We start from the raw sequence: 12,879 nt of genomic DNA on the forward strand, positions 1-12,879 counted from the left end.
ATTCCCAAATGCCTGAAGGTACTACGTTCATCTGAACAAACAAAGGTACGCAAGCATAAACACTATGGGACCACACAGCTGTCATACTGCTCAGGAAGGAGATGCGTTCTGTCTCCTAGAGATGAATGTACTTTGGTTCAAAAAGTGCAAATCAATCCCAGAACAATAGCAAAGGTGTGAAGATACTGGAGGAAACAGGTGTAAAAGTATCTATATCCACAGTAAAAACGAGTCCTATATCGACATAACCTGAAAGGCCGCTCATCAAGGAAGAAGCCACTGCTCCAAAACCGCCATACAAAAGCCAGATTACGGTTTGCAACTGCACATGGGGACAAAGATTGTACTTTTTGGAGAAATGTACTCTGGTCTGATGAAACAAAAATAGAACTGTTTGGCCATAATGACCATCGTTATGTTGAAAGGAAAAAGGGGGAGGCTTGCAAGCCGAAGAACACCATCCCAACCGTGAAGCACATCATCATGTTGTGGGGGTGCTTTGCTGCAGGAGGGACTGGTGCACTTCACAAAATAGATTGCATCATGAGGTAGGAATATTATGTGGATATATTGAAGCAACATCTCAAGACATCAGTCAGGAGGTTGAAGCTTGGTAGCAAATGTGTCTTCCATATGGAAAATGACCCCAAGCATACTTCCAAAGTTGTGGCAAAATGGCTTAAGGACAACAAAGTCAAGGTATTGGAGTGGCCATCACAAAGCCCTGACCTCAATCCTATAGAACATTTGTGGGCAGAACTGAAATAGCTTGTGCAAGCAAGCTCCTCTGTCAGGAGGAATGGGCCAAAATTCACCCAACTTATTGTGGGAAGCTTGTGGAAGGCTACCCAAAACGTTTGACCCAAGTTACACAATTTAAAGGCAATGCTACCAAATACTAATTGAGTGTATGTAAACTTCAGACCCACTGGGAATGTGATGAAAGAAATAAAAGCTGAAATAAATCATTCTCTCCACTATTATTCTGACATTTCACATTCTTAAAATAAAGTGGTGATCCTAACTGACCTAAGACGGAATATTCACTAGGATTTAATGTCAGGAATTGTGAACAAATAAGTTCTAATGTATTTGGCTAAGGTGTATGTAAACTTCCGACTTCAACTGTGTTTGTGTGTGTGTGTAGAACCCCCCCAGTGAGCCAGGGTCTCTATAAATACTCTGGGATCCCAGTCGGCCTGAACACTGCTACCAGGAGGCTGACGGGGTGTGTGTGTGTGTTTGACGGACGCAGCCAATCCGTCCCCCCGGGTGTATACAATGGGGACCAGTGGTGTCAGAGAGGGGCAACATCTGTGGATGAGGCTTTTTCTTTTGGCAAGAAAGGGCTTCTCTCTCTCTTCTCTCTATCTCTCCCTTTCAATTTCGTTGCCCTGTCTCGTTCTCTCCCGCAGTATTTCCACCTCTTGATATTATCTCTCCGGACAACATTTGACTAATAAAGGGTTCTCATTCAGACTCTTCATTGACTGTTTGCTGAACAGAACACATTTGTCCTTCCTTTAGTTGTTCTCATTCAGACTCTTCATTGGCTGTTTGCTGAACAGAACACATTTGTCCTTCCTTTAGTTGTTCTCATTCAGACTCTTCATTGGCTGTTTGCTGAACAGAACACATTTGTCCTTCCTTTAGTTGTTCTCATTCAGACTCTTCATTGACTGTTTGCTGAACAGAACACATTTGTCCTTCCTTTAGTTGTTCTCATTCAGTCTTTTCATTGACTGTTTGCTGAACAGAACACATTTGTCCTTCCTTTAGTTGTTCTCATTCAGACTCTTCATTGACTGTTTGCTGAACAGAACACATTTGTCCTTCCTTTAGTTGTTCTCATTCAGACTCTTCATTGACTGTTTGCTGAACAGAACACATTTGTCCTTCCTTTAGTTGTTCTCATTCAGACTCTTCATTGACTGTTTGCTGAACAGAACACATTCAGTCTTTCTCATTGACTGTTTGCTGAACAGAACACATTTGTCCTTCCTTTAGTTGTTCTCATTCAGACTCTTCATTGACTGTTTGCTGAACAGAACACATTTGTTCCTTCCTTTAGTTGTTCTCATTCAGTCTTTTCATTGACTGTTTGCTGAACAGAACACATTTGTCCTTCCTTTAGTTGTTCTCATTCAGACTCTTCATTGACTGTTTGCTGAAGAGGAGCACACATTTGTCCTTCCTTTAGTTGTTCTCATTCAGTCTTTTCATTGACTGTTTGCTGAACAGAACACATTTGTCCTTCCTTTAGTTGTTCTCATTCAGTCTTTTCATTGACTGTTTGCTGAACAGAACACATTTGTCCTTCCTTTAGTTGTTCTCATTCAGTCTTTTCATTGACTGTTTGCTGAACAGAACACTTGTCCTTCCTTTAGTTGTTGCCAAATACAGTGTGGGAAATGGCGAACAGTACTGCAGTAGCACTAGGCCGTCATTAGCCATTAGGATTAGACTCTGATATTAATGGCGTTTTAAATTCCACTCCGTTAGCTCGTGGATCTGACAGAAACCACTCCAAACACTAATGAATGAGGATAACATTACATATGACCTATGAATAACAATCTAAAGTTTCACTAGGTCAGGGGTTCGCGACCCCCTATAGGGAAGTTCAGAATATCATCAGTTAATAATTTTGTATGATCTTCTGTGTAGAAAAGAACATTATCATTGATGTATATGCTATCTTCTGACCCACTGGAATTGTGATACAGTGAGTTTTAAGTGAAATAATCTGTCTGTAAATAATTGTTTGAAAAGTGACTTGTGTCATGCACAAAGTAGATGTCCTAACCGACTTGCCAAAACTATAGTTTGTTAACAAGAAATTTGTGGAGTGGTTTAAAAACGAGTTTTATTGACTCCAACCTAAGTGTATGTAAACTTCCCACTTCTACTGTACATATGTTTTCCTGAGAGTCTCTCAGTGATCCGGTCATAATATTTTATAGCTTAAACCATTCAAAAGATAGAGCCACATTTTTGTAGGAAGAAAACAGAAACCGCTTTGTTAATTACACCCGCATCTAGTGGCTACTGGAGAATACTGACGTAACCCACCAAGCCCATATGCTCGCGACCCCATTTTTCAAATCACATGGGGTCACGACCCCTAGTTTGTGAAACCTTACACTTGGTTATCTGCCTAGAAATCTGGGAACTGGGAAGTAAACTACCATTTAACCCCTGCCCCCTTTCCTCACCTCTCTCTCTCTCTCCCCCCTTCTCTCGCTCTCTCGCTCTCTCTCTCTCTCTCCGTTTCTCTATATGGCCTTGTTCTATTTCGGAGGTTGGAAAATATGCTGTATTCTCCTTGCTGCCTTTTCAGAAGGGCAGGAGGGCACACAAATCCTATTTTATAGGTACTTATTTGGGCAGGGGGAGAATTCAGCGGTTTTGTGGTGCTTTCCCTGGAGCGAGAGAGCTCCCTCTGTTTCTTTTCCTGTCTTTTCTTTCTCTCTCTCTTCTCTCTAGCGGTCTTTCAAACCCACACACTCTCTGAGGGGGTCATGCCGAAACCGAAAGAGATGGGGCGGAGAGGAGGGAGAGGAGAGAGGAGAGAGAGAGAGAGAGAGAGAGAGAGAGAGCGAGAGCTCTCGTTAAGAAAGAGCGCGCAAGAGAGAAGGAGTAGGGCTCTTTGAGAGAGAGAGAAGAAATGGGACAGACCTGCAGCAGGCCCTTACGTCTGTCTGTCTGTCTATTATTAGTCTGTCCAATAACATATTCCACTAATGACTTGTCCAGGGGGCAGCAGGGTAAGTCTATCTAGGGGATAATGAAGTTCTCTTAGGCTGGAATCCAGGCTGGCCCCAGGCTCCACTGTTCCTACTGGGGCTGGGAGGTCATTGGCCCTGTGTGTGTGTGTGTGTGTGTGTGTGTGTGTGTGTGTGTGTGTGTGTGTGTGTGTGTGTGTGTGTGTGTGTGTGTGTGTGTGTGTGTGTGTGTGTGTGTGTGTGTGTGTGTGTGTGTGTGTGTGTGGTTGTCAGGGTTTCCATTAGGACCAGCAGCATATTCATTTACCAGACATTTAAGAAATTAACCGGACCCATATGCATTGGGTGTGTAACCTGAATAGTGCGTCCACACATGGTGCTCAGAATGACAGAAATCACATTTTAGATCATGGTCATTCATATTAACAGAACATGCAAGTTGAAGATGCAACGATGTGCGGTCCTTTAAAAAAAAAACTAATTCTGATGCACACTGGAGATAGAATATCTGTCCACATTTGCTTTTTCTCAGCCAACAAGATGAGTGACGAACAACAAAATCACTATCCTATGTCAATTTACTTTCCCTCATAGTAGAAAAGTTGACCTATTCTGTCGGTCAGCGTGTCTAGAAGAAATAGCCTATTCCAAAAAGACTCTAACCACATGTGTGGGACAACGTTAATACAACTAGTATGAATAGGATACATTTAAAAAGAAAAGTTAAAAAGCGTCTGATAAAACAGATGAGAACGATTACCTTAAAATGAAGCGCAGCAATGCGCGGTAGGCTATGTTCGTGCCATAATGCAATTAGCGGGAGAAAACACTTGTCAAAAGCGCACCGCACATACGGGCGGTTTCATGTGACAGAGATTAATATATATACGCGCTGAAGAAGCCTGCCTTTCGTTGCTTATGCATTTGCTGTTTAAGATGTTGTAGCAGCAGCTCTCGCGGTGTCTGACAGATTTTCACTCTAACGCTCTGTGTCTGTATGCTGTACGCCTGTGATCAATAAGATGCATAACGAATATACTGTACACACAAATGAACCTATAGACCGATAAACATGACCAGTCAAATGTATTTCCATCGACTGGTACTTCCATCATTTAACAGGCTATAAAGCATTATTTCGCAATGGGATTTTTTTCTTCCAGCGTCAATTTTGTTCATCAGCTTTTCTACATTTTTTGGTGCCAAAAGCCTGCTATTACAGGCTTACAGAAACCCTCGTGTGTGTGTGTGTGTGTGTGTGTGTGTGTGTGTGTGTGTGTGTGTGTGTGTGCCTATGTTGTGTGGGATTTTGACCATGTTTGGGCAGGCCTAGTTGAATGAGAACCAAGAGCTGTGTGTGTGTGTGGGCGTGAGCTGAACTCTAGCCATCCTAATCTGGTCTAAATGAGATACAGAATGGTTCAGCTATACACACACACACACAGGTAGAATTCCTCTAGAACGGAGAAGTAAACTATATATACAAAAGTATCTGGACACCCCATCAAATTAGTGGATTTGGCTATTTCAGCCACACCCATTGCTGACAGGTGTATAAAACCGTGCACACAGCCATGCAATCTCCATAGACAAACGTTGGCAGTAGAATGGTCTTACTGAAGAGCTCAATGACTTTTAACGTGGCACCGTCATAGGATGCCACCTTTCCAACAAGTCAGCTCGTCAAATTTCTGCCCTGCTAGAGCTGCCCCGGTCAACTGTAAGTGCTGTTATTGTGAAGTGGAAAAGTCTAGGCGCAACAACGGCTCAGCTGCGAAGTGGTAGGCTACACAAGCTCACAGAATGGGACCGCCGAGTGCTTAAGCAAGTATCGCATAAAAATCGCCTGTCTTCGGTTGCATCACTCACTACCAAGTTCCAAACTGCCTCTAGAAGCAAAGTCAGCACAATAACTGTTCGTCGTTAGCTTCATGAAATGGGTTTCCATGGTGGAGCAGCCCCACACAAGCCTAAGATCACCATGTGCAATGCCAAGTGTTGGCTGGAGTGGTGTTAAGCTTCCCAATCTGGTAGTCCAATGGACTAATCTGGGATTGGCGGATGCCAGGAGAACACTACCTAGTACCAACAGTAAAGTTTGATGGAGGAGGAATATTGGTCTGGGGCTGTTTCTTCATGGTTCGGGCTAGGCCCCTTAATTTCAGTGAAGGTAAATCTTAACGCTACAGCATACAATGACATTGTAGATGATTCCATGCTTCCATCTTTTTGGCATCAGTTTGGGGAAATCCCTTCCTTGTTTCAGCATGACAATGCCCCCGTGCACAAAGCGAGGTCCATACAGAAATGGTTTGTCGAGATCGGTGTGGAAGAACTTGACTGACCTGCACAGAGCCCTGACCTCAAACCCCCCTTTGGGATGAATTGGAATGCTGACAGCGAGCCAGGCTTAATCGCCCAACATCAGTGCCCGACCTCACTAATGCTCTTGTGGCTGAATGGAAGCAAGTCCCCACAGCAATGTTCCAACATCTAGTGGAAAGCCTTCCCAGAAGAGCGGAGGCTGTTATAGCAGCAGGGGGGGGGACAACAACACCATATTAATGCCCATGATTTGGAATGGGATGGTCGATAACTGGTGTCCACATTCTTTTGGCCATGTAGTGTATTTGATAGCTCAAAATAATGTATCATTATACACAAGGTACAATTGAAACAAAGTTGCATTGTAACAAAGTAGCATTATACCATGGTAAAAACATTTTATCAATAGGCCAACTATGTGTATGTAAAGTTGTGCATTATGGCCTACATTTCAGACTACATTTCCCATGATGCTTCCCAATGTCCCTAGAGACTTAAGCCCCTAAATGAAGACATCCTCTCAGGCAGTTGTGGTTGTGTTTGCTCCCGTCTCTGCTCTGAACTGTGGCTTACCCTAACTCCCCAGGATCCATAGGCATTTCCCATGATGCATCATTGTAGAGAACCGTCAACGTTCAACTCCTTAATAACCCTGACTGTCAGACTGGACTGGGTTGTACCATTTCCAGTCACTGTTAACCATGTTAGACTGTGGCACAACAGCAGTTGTTGATAGTGGAGTTTCTGTGAGGGAGGGAGGTCAGAAAGGGTTTTAAGTGAGCTAATGCGTTAGATCAGGGGTTCCTAAACCTTTTCGGGTCGTGACCCCATTTTGATATTTTTTTAAATCGCAACCCCACCACGTGGAAGAAGTGATGTAATCAACAGCCAATGTTTTATTTTTGAAGTTGGGCTATGGCAGTCTGTTACAAATCAGTCGGACAGTACTTTTGAAAATATTTCAATCTGAAGAAAGTACGGTTCGAAGAGACCGAAATGCATCAGAAAGTTATTGGGAAGGTCAGAATATCATCAGGTAATAATTTTGTATGATCTTCTGTGTAGGAAAGAACATGATCATTGATGATGATCTTTTCCCCTCAGTCTGATTTAGTCCCTGGTCTTGTCCACTGTTTTAACGCTTGTGGGCATAATAGAGGAAAGCAGTATGTACAGTTGAGGTCGGAAGTTTACATACACCTTAGTCAAATACATTTAAACGCAGTTTTTCACAATTCCTGACATTTAATCCGAGTAAATATTCCTTGTCTAAGGTCAGTTAGGATCACCACTTTATTATAAGAATGTGAAATGTCAGAATAATAGAGAGAATGATTTATTTCAGCTTTTATTTCTTTCATCACATTCCCAGTGGGTCAGAATTTACATACATTCAATTAGTATTTGGTAGCATTGCCTTTAAATTGTTTAACTTGGGTCAAACGTTTTGGGTAGCCTTCCACAAGAATCCCAAAATAAGTTGGGTGAATTATGGCCCATTCCCCCTGACAGAGCTGGTGTAACTGAGTCAGGTTTGTAGGCCTCCTTGCTTACACACACTTTTTCAGTTCTGCCCACAAATGTTCTATAGGATTGAGGTTAGGGCTTTGTGATGGCCACTCCAATACCTTGACTTTGTTGTCCTTTAAGCCATTTTGCCACAACTTTGGAAGTATGCTTGGGGTCATTGTCCATATGGAAGACCCATTTGCGACCAAGCTTTAACTTCCTGACTGATGTCTTGAGATGTTGCTTCAATATATCCACGTAATTTTCCACCCTCATGATGCCATCTATTTTGTGAAGTGCACCAGTCCCTTATGCAGCAAAGCACCCCCACAACATGATTCTGCCACCCCGTGCTTCACGGTTGAGATGGTGTTCTTCGGCTTGCAAGCCCCCCCCCCCTTTTCCTCCAAACATAACGATGGTCATTATGGCCAAACAGTTCTATTTTTGTTTCATCAGACCAGAGGACATTTCTCCAAAAAGTACAATCTTTGTCCCCGTGTGCAGTTGCAAACTGTAGTCTGGCGTTTTATGTCGGATTTGGAGCAGTGGCTTCTTCCATGCTGAGCAGCTTTGCAGGTTATGTCCATATAGGACTCGTTTTACTGTGGATATAGATACTTGTGTATCTGTTTCCTCCAGCATCTTCACAAGGTCCTTTGCTGTTGTTCTGGGATTGATTTGCACTTTTCGCAACAAAGTACATTCATCTCTAGGAGACGGAACGCCTCTCCTTCCTGAGCAGTATGACGGCTGCATGGTCCCATGGTGTTTATACTTGCATACTATTGTTTGTACAGATGATACCTTCATGCGTTTGGAAATTGCTCCCAAGGATGAACCAGACTTGTGGCGGTCTACAATTTTTTTTCTGAGGTCTTGGCTGATTACTTTTGATTTTCCTATGATGTCAAGCAAAGAGGCACTGAGTTTGAAGGTAGGCCTTGAAATCCATCCACAGTTTCACCTGCAATTGACTCAAATGATGTCAATTAGCCTATCAGAAGCTTCTAAAGCCATGACATAATTTTCTGGAATGTTCCAAGCTGTTGAAAGGCACAGTCAACTTAGTGTATGTACATTTCTGACCCACTTGATTTGTGAATTATAAGTGAAATAATGTAAACAATTGTTGGATGTAATGTAAACAATTATTGGAAAAATGACTTGTGTCATGCACACAGTAGATGCCCTAACTAGAGGTCGACCGATTATGATTTTTCAATACCGATACCGATTATTGGAGGACCCCAAAAAAAGCTGATATTTTTTAACATTTTTTATTTTATTTGTAATAATGACAATTACAAATGACAATGCCAATACTGAATTAACACTTTTTTAAAACTTAATATAAAACATACATATAAATATAAAACATAAATAAAAGTTGGAGAAGAAAGTAACATGTGCCATGTAAAAATGAGTGCCATGTAAAATATGTGCCATGTAAAAAAGCTAAAGTTTAAGTACCTCAGAACATGAGAACATATGAAAGTTGGTGGTTCCTTTTAACATGAGACTTCAATATTCCAAGGTAAGAGGTTTTAGGTTGTAGTTTATTATAGTAATTATAGGACTATTTCTCTCTATACCATTTGTATTTCATGTACATTTGACTATTGGATGTTCTTATAGGCACTATAGTGGTCCTTCTGTAGCTCAGTTGGTAGAGCATGGCGCTTGTAACGCCAGGGTAGTGGGTTCGATCCCCGGGATCACCCATACGTAGAATGTATGCACACATGACTGTAAGTCGCTTTGGATAAAAGCGTCTGATAAATGGCATATATTATTATATATATATATTATAGTATTGCCAGTGTAACAGTATAGCTTCCGTCCCCCTCCTTGCCCCTACCTGGGCTCGAAACAGGAACACGTCGACAACAGCCACACTCGAAGCATCGTTACCCATCGATCCACAAAATCCGCGGCCCTTGCAGCGCAAGGGGAATAACTACTCCAAATCTAAAAGCGAGTGACGTTTGAAACAGTATTAGCGCACACCCAGGTAACTAGCTTGCCATTTCACATTAGGCTGATAGGCTTGAAGTCATAAACAGCGCTGTGCTTGCGAAGAGCTGCTGGCAAAACGCACGATTGTGCTGTTTGAATGAATGATTACGGGCCTGCTGGTGCTCAGTCAAACTGCTCTATCAAATCAGACTTAATTATAACATAATAACACATAGAAATACGAGCCTTTGGTCATTAATATGATCGAATCCGGAAACTCATTTCGAAAACAAAACGTTTTGTTTATTTCAGTGAACTACGGAACCGTTCGGTATTTTATCTAACGGGTGGCATCCCTAAGTCTAAATATTCTTGTTACATTGCACAACCTTCAATGTATGTCATAATTACGTAAAATTCTGGCAAATTAGTTCGCAATGAGCCAGGCAGCCCAAACTGTTGCATATACCCTGACTCTGCGTGCAATGAACGCAAGAGAAATGACACAATTTCACCTGGTTAATATTGCCTGCTAAACTGGATTAGTAGTTATAACTAGTGATTATGATTGATTGTTTTTTATAAGATAAGTTTAATGCTAGCTAGCAATTTACCTTGGCTTCTACTACATTCGCATAACAGGCAGGCTACTCGTGGAGTGCAATGGTTAGAGCGTTGGACTAGTTAACTGTGCGGTTGCAAGATTGGAACCCCTGAGTTGACAAGGTAAAAATCTGTCGTTCTGCACCTGAACAAGGCAGTTAACCCACAGTTCATAGGCCGTCATTGAAAATAAGAATGTGTTCTTAACTGACTTGCCTAGTTAAATAAAGGTATATAAAACATTATTATTATTTTTTTAATAATCGGAAATCGGCGCCCAAACATACCGATTTCCGATTGTTATGAAAACTTGAAATCGGCCCTAATTAATCGGCCATTCCAATTAATCGGTCAACCTCTAATCCTAACCGACTTGCCAAAACTATAGTTTGTTAACAAGACATTTGTGGAGTGGTTCAAAAATTTGTTTTAATGACTCCAACCAAATTGTATGTAAACTTCCAACTTCAACTGGATGTGTTATCTTGTAGGGACGGGGTCATAATATTTTGTAGCTTAAACGGTTTATAAGATAGAGCCACATCTGTAGGAAGAAAACCAAAACCACTCTGTTTATTTTTTCCGCATCTAGCGGCTAACAGAGGTTACTGACATAACCCCGGTTCTATGAACCAAGCTCAATTTTATTTATTTTATTTCCGAGTTTCTCTCGCGACCCCATTTTCAAATCTGGCGACTCTTAGTTTGGGAAACACTGTGTTAGATTGACCTCTCTCTCTCAGTCCTTCCCTCCTATTCTCTCATTATGCAAAGGGTCTCCCTGTGCTTCAGCTCTGTAAATACCACACACACACACACACACACACACACACACACACACACACACACACACACACACACACACTGCTGCAGACTTCTTATATGCTGATAGCCTGGGGGAACCCTCCCATCTCCTCCCCCTCCTTCCTCCACTATCAGAGAGACCTCTGTTTGTTGGAGGTGGAGCTTTAGCATGCAGACTCAAATGCATGACTGTACTGGAGCACTTAGAAATGCACTACACGCTGTACTGTACATCATTTGGTGGAGGGTAGTGTATAAGGGGGAGCCCCATCCATTAGGTGATGTGTTAAGTCCTTTGTTTAACTCCATTTTGCTGTGCTGAAAATGAACTGCTATATATAGAACTCAAAGAGATAAAGAGAGAGAGGGCGGCGGGAGGGAGCAAGCGAGAGAGAGAGATGTGAAGGTAATGTTCGCTATTTTTACGAGTTCATCTGCTTTTTATCGGTGTGTGTGTGTGTGTGTGTGTGTGTGTGTGTGTGTGTGTGTGTGTGTGTGTGTGTGTGTGTGTGTGTGTGTGTGTGTGTGTGTGTGTGTGTCAGCAGCAGTATGGCCACGATGGTCAGCGTGTGACGGAAAGATGGCAAAGAAAACGGAAAGATTTCCGTCACAAAATGACAGCCAAGTATCTTGCAGTTTGATTCTATGTAAAGAACAGGTTGAAAGGCTAATGCCGAAGTAGCGTTACCTTTTTTGTGTTGCTCCTGTGGTTTCTAAATGTAATATCTTTCCTATGGGCCTCTATCCTCTCTAGGTGGAATGAATGGGCCTCGTGTAAAGAGTCTCATATTAGCTCTGTATCACAGTCCTATTAAGAGCTTTGTGTTACACGATCTCCTTTCTCCAGTCCCCCGTACTGTAAGCCTGAGCCCTGAGGGATAGGGCCTGATTGGTGGAGTGCTGCAGAGATGTTTGTCCTGCTGGAAGTTTCTCCCATCTCCACAGAGGAATTCTAGAGCTCTGTCAGAGTGACCATTGGGTTCTTTGTCACCTCCTTGACCAAGGCCCTTCTGCCCCGATTGCTCAGTTTGGCTGGCGGCCAGCTCTGGGAAGAGTTTTGGTGGTTCCAAATGTATTACATTTAAGAATGATGGAGGACACTGTGTTCTTGGGGACCTTCAATGCTGCAGACATTTTTTGGTACCCTTCCCCAGATCTGTGCCTCAAACACAATCCTGTCTCTTAGCTTTACGGACAATTCCTTCAACCTCGTGGTCTGGTTTTTGGTCTTAATTGCACTGTCAACTGTGGGACCTTATATAGACAGGTGTGTGCCTTTCCAAATCATGTCCAATCAATTGAATTTTGGACTACAATCAAGTTGTAGAAACATCTCAAGGTTGATCAATGGAAACAGGATGCACCTGAGCTCAATTTCGAGTCTCATAGGAAGGGGTCTGAATATTTATTTGCAATAAATTTCCCCAAAATTCTATAAACCTGTTTTAGCTTTGTCAATATGGGGTATTGTGTGTAGATTTCTGAGGAGTTGTATTTATTTAATCCTTTGTAGAATAAGGCTGTATCGTAACAAAATGTGGAAAAAGTGAGGGGGTCTGATGTGAAATAGCTAGCTAGTTAGTGGTGGTGCGCGCTAATATTGTTTCAATTGGCGACATCACTCGCTCCGAGACCTTGAAGTAGTGGTTCCCCTTGCTCTGCAAGGGCCGTGGCTTTTGTGGAGCGATGGGTAACGATGCTTCGTGGGTGACTGTTGTCTGTGTGCAGAGGGTCCCTGGTTTGGGCGAGGGGACGGACTAAAGTTTTACTGTTATATTGATGCTGTTGACCCGGATCACTGGTTGCTGCAGAAAAAGGAGGAGGTCAAAAAGGGGGTTGAGTGTAACTGATGTGAAATGGCTAGCTAGTTAGCTGTGGTGCGAGCTAATAGCGTTTCAATCGGTGATGTCACTCGCTCTGAGACCTTGAAGTAGTGGTTCCTTTTGCTCTGCAA

At 42.5% G+C, this 12,879-nt stretch overlaps 1 protein-coding gene across 6 annotated transcripts in view; it reads left to right on the forward strand.

Moving 5' to 3' along the window:
• LOC118397711 (1-phosphatidylinositol 4,5-bisphosphate phosphodiesterase beta-4-like) overlaps nucleotides 1-12,879 on the forward strand; it is a 167,067-nt gene that overhangs the window by 61,974 nt on the left and 92,214 nt on the right. The window contains exon 1 of one of the 6 annotated variants that reach the window (XM_052470716.1): nucleotides 11,296-11,331. The exons of the other annotated variants lie outside the window; for them this stretch is intronic. The gene's annotated coding sequence lies outside the window, so the exon portion shown is untranslated. Of the gene's footprint in view, nucleotides 1-11,295; nucleotides 11,332-12,879 lie in introns of those variants that run through there. 6 annotated transcript variants of the gene reach the window in all.

This window comes from Oncorhynchus keta, chromosome 19 (genome assembly GCF_023373465.1).
Source record: "Oncorhynchus keta strain PuntledgeMale-10-30-2019 chromosome 19, Oket_V2, whole genome shotgun sequence".
NCBI lineage: Eukaryota > Metazoa > Chordata > Actinopteri > Salmoniformes > Salmonidae > Oncorhynchus > Oncorhynchus keta.